The following is a 4,552-nucleotide window of genomic DNA, read 5'->3' as shown; positions in this document are numbered from 1 at the left end:
TTTCATAGACATACAGTGTAATCAATGATATATGATTTCTTATGGCCATTCACTACATCTGTTAGAGAATATAAATTTTCTGCCTTTTTTCCCTTCTTTATGTTTCTATTCTTTTTTTCCACATTATCACTCTATACTCTGATTTAAAAACCACAATAACACAATAGCAATGAAGAGTAGTTTCATTATAAGTTTGGACCTTGACGGTTAGTCAAGGTCTGGTCATATCTTAAAAAATAATGGATTATAACATATAATTATTTAAGGTAATGTTGAATATGTCATAGGAAGTTTCTTAAAAAAAAAAATTCTTCCCAAATTCCAACAGCTTAACAAAGCAGTAAAATATTCACAATGAATAATTTATAAATTAAAATAACTAAAATTTTAAGATGTGAAATAAAATTTTATGCCCAAAGTATTTGTCATTATGCCTAAACTACAGGATTACCATATGAATAAAAAGGTGATACCTTTGCTCCCCAGTCCCCATCCTGCTGTCACACTTCATTACTCCAGTCCCCATCCTGCTGTTCATCCACTTGAGAGATGTGGGAAGAGAGGTTATTGTTGCAGGCTGAGTCAAAGAAGTTGTTGACTACCTCAGCCTTCTCCTCATCCATTGTTGCCAGTTTTCTGACATTGTTGATCGAGGGGGAGTACACCTTCTTTGACCTTCCTTTTCTGGTTAACATATCTGTAGAAGCCCTTCCCATAATTCCTTGCAACCCTTGCCAGGTTCAGTTCTAACTTCACCTTGTCCTTGTTTCCACTTCCTGTGCAATTGCTTCTTTCCCTTTAATTTGACCATCTGGTTCTGACTCAGCCATGCCAATCTTTTGCATTTCTCACCTGATTTCTTTTTACTTGGTAAAGATATGGTAAAAAAATACATATTCCTCATTCATAAGCTAGTGGGTAGATATGGAAAGTTAATATGTTCCAGTTTATTAAGACAGACTGGATAAAAAAAAATGTTGGCTATTCTCCTTGGTTCACTTGTTCCTTCTGGAACTTTTTATATGTTTGCTGGTTTTCTGACATCTGTCAGAAGTCTAATTAACACAACAGTTAATTGACAAGAAAAGTAGTCTCAGAACTATCTACTAATCAGAAAGTTGTTATTACTCATCACCTAGTTTTTGTTACTTCCCTAAATTTCTTTACTTGGATATAGACAATAGGAGACACATATATTGGTTTTGATAGTGATGTAGGATTCATCTCAACCAACCTGAGATATTCCTAGTGGAACTAATTGACTAGATTGACCTTTAATGCATAAGTCATTGATTGCTAATACTAACATTTTAAATGAGTCCAGTGAATCATGCTTGTAAGTACCTGTTTCTCTTGACTGGTTTTAAAGAGAGAATATAACTAACCTGTATAAAAATGCTATATATTCTAACATTAGTGAACATTAATTTAATTTCAAATGTGTCTACCATCTCTCAGTTAGTTTCAGGTCTGGGCTTTCAGAGGTAAACCATGAAAAGAGAATATGTTCTAAGTGCACGAAGAGTAGGACAGCTTTATAGCATTTCCAGGCCATACCAGGAAATGTCATCTTGTTTAGTATAATGTATTTTGCAAGCCATATTTAAAAGAGTCTGAGTCTTCTTATTTATTAAAGAGGGAAAGAGAGTCCTAATTTGTATTTGTGAGTTCCATTCCTGAAAGTTGGATTTTAAGTGTTGCTTTTAATTTTATGAAGTGTTGCTCTCTGAAATTTCCAGGGACTGATGGTGTTCCATATGTCACTCTAGTGTTAATATATACCATTGTGAAATTTGAGTCCAATATGATCTAAACCTAGAAGAACTTTAATTGTTTATGTATAGACTTCATTTTGATAAAATGTAAAAGGCAGTTTATATTTTCAGAACAGATGCCATCCTGAGAAGTAATGAATTTGTTGCTGTTATTTTCCAGATCATGTTGGCAAATGCTGAAAACACATTAACAGACATATTCAAAATGTGTAAAGAAAATGCATTAATTAAAGTGTTTTTAATAACAAACTACTACTACTGACTGTCAATCACTAAAGTCAACTAGAAGGTGAAGGTGTTTTCCAAGAGCATATCCTAGCTGTGTTTCAGATTTTGTATTCTCCAAATATTTCTTAATCTATAGTGGCTCAGTTGATTTTTTTTTTCAAATGATGAAACTTCTTGATACTAATCAGCAGAACATACTTTACACCATAGGAGGATTTGGATTTGTGGCAGGGATTTTTTTGTTCTTTGTTTGTTTGCTTGTTTTTTTTTCTTTTTTTTTTTTGCAAACACAGTTGCTTGATTAATCCAAAGGTACAAGGGTGGTCCCTCAGGCAGAGTAGATGCAAAAATGTGCACTGCAAAGGCAAAGGAACATGCAGGATCCCTTGCCCTGTAGCATTAAACTAAAAATTTAATTTTATTATCTACTAAATTTATTTATGAACTTATGACTATAGTCTTCCTTGTGACCTTATCTTGAAACTGTAGGTTATCTTTGACTAAGGTAGTTGCTTCACTAAGATAATTAGCATAGTAACATGCTTATTTAAATGCACTTGCTTGCAAAATTTTAATAACTATTATTAAAAGTGTCTACAGTAGGCTTCTTCTGTCAAAATGCAACATGAGTCACAAAGCTATTGATAAATTTTTGAAGTATATTTGTATATTTTTAGAACCTCTTTTAGGATTATACCAAAAAGCTTTGGGATTCCATGATAAGGTATTTGTGATCATTCTTCAGTTAATCTTCTGAAATACTAGCAAATGTCCAGGATAATAATTTTCTGTGGCTGACACAGTGAAAAAAGTCTTTGAGGCCTGAAACTGAATGAGCTGAAAATCCAGTACCTAATTCTATTTTCCCTAGATTTCCCCTCTACTCCTCTTGCATTAATTTGTGAGATTTATAGCTTCTTTTTAGGCAGTATATGCCTCCTATATATTTCTACTTCACAGGGTAAAATGTCCTTCATTATCATTTTTACCCACGCAGGAGCTCTGTCTTCCTGGCCATGAGATACTACAGAAATTAAAAAGTGAACACTTCTGGCTGGAGGTGATTATAATGACTGTGAATATCAGACTTATGAACAAACACAGAATAAAAACACTCATAAGGAATCCTAATCTGTCCAACAAATTTCATTTTTTATTAGATCAGTTTAATTATCCTGACTTTTATGCAGCACGCCCCTCCAAAACCCCAAAAGACACACACCAGACCATATCCTCCTCCTCCCCAAAGAAAGCCTATCAGGTTTATTCCTCTGTTCTACTAATTTCACTTATAATAAGCTGCTTTGGAAAAGAGTAAGTTCCCCTCTGATAGCAATAGCTTTGAGCTTCTATTAAACATAATTTGGACAATTCCATAGCGCATACCTTCTAGATTAGTAGATAAAGAGAATTTAGGTCTCTGCAGCTCTATAATTGCACTGTTATTCACCCTCTGCTGAAACTAGTTTCTACTAATTGATGTTTATCTCTCACATATAAGATATTTTATAATTCAAAATAGCTAAAAAAAACCCACTTAAACTTTCTAAACTAATCTATATTTTATCGTCCTTGACGTCAAGGATTCTCTCTTGTTCATCTGTAACAGCCTTCTCTGTGGAGCTAATTAGATGTTAATTATACCATTCCTCAACCAACCTATGGCTTAAATCTCAAATCAAAATGTTAAGACTAAAAAATACTTTTTGATTTTTTTTTATTTAGATTGTGATACTTGGGCTTCCTAGATGCACCAAATTTTAATAAATACTTGTCTGGAAATGAACACAAACACTTTATTTTTCAATAAAACTCAGTTTCATTTCGTGTCTGGTTAAGACCCAGAACTTAGATACCTAAGCCTTAGACAACTGTCTTTCCTGATCTAGGTCATAATATGTGTTATCAGTGTGTGCCAAATGCATCAATTAGGACAAGATTTTGATGTATTTCAAAATAAAGAAAATAAAAGTTTGCTGGGATAAAAAGAGTAAATGAAACCGCCACCCTCCTGCTGAAAGAATGCTATTTTTTTAAATTGTGTAAGTACAAATTCAACTCCATTCTTCAAAATTTGTTTAGTCGTTTACATCCTTTACCAGGAAAATACTATTAAAAAATTTGTATATTTCTACTTCTTTGTGCAAGTGCACTGTCCTTAAACCTTTGCCTGAAAAGAGAAACTATTTTCTTTAGGTTTTAAAAGCGAAGCCTTTTCTGCTTCTGATATCATAGAAGATGTGAGGTGAAAGATGTTGGGCTGTGGATTAGGAGGAGATGCTCCATGATAACATTGAGAATCTGTAAACTCTTTCAAATGAAACATTTAGACCCTGAATCCACCCTGCAACAATGTGATTAAAGTATTTGAATTCACAAATGTTTTATCAGTGTATTCACAGGTGCTACAGAAGAATATAGTTTTTTAGGATGAAGTTCAATTAAGAGATGCATTGCGATTAAGAAATTTGGGTGAAGTTTAGCGGATTGCACATACTAAAGACTAAGGAAGAGGGGAGGGGCAAGAAAAATATACACATAGGAGAATG

The sequence above is a fragment of the Chiroxiphia lanceolata genome, chromosome 1 (genome assembly GCF_009829145.1).
Source record: "Chiroxiphia lanceolata isolate bChiLan1 chromosome 1, bChiLan1.pri, whole genome shotgun sequence".
Lineage (NCBI taxonomy): Eukaryota > Metazoa > Chordata > Aves > Passeriformes > Pipridae > Chiroxiphia > Chiroxiphia lanceolata.
Note: the sequence above shows the minus strand (reverse complement) of the source record.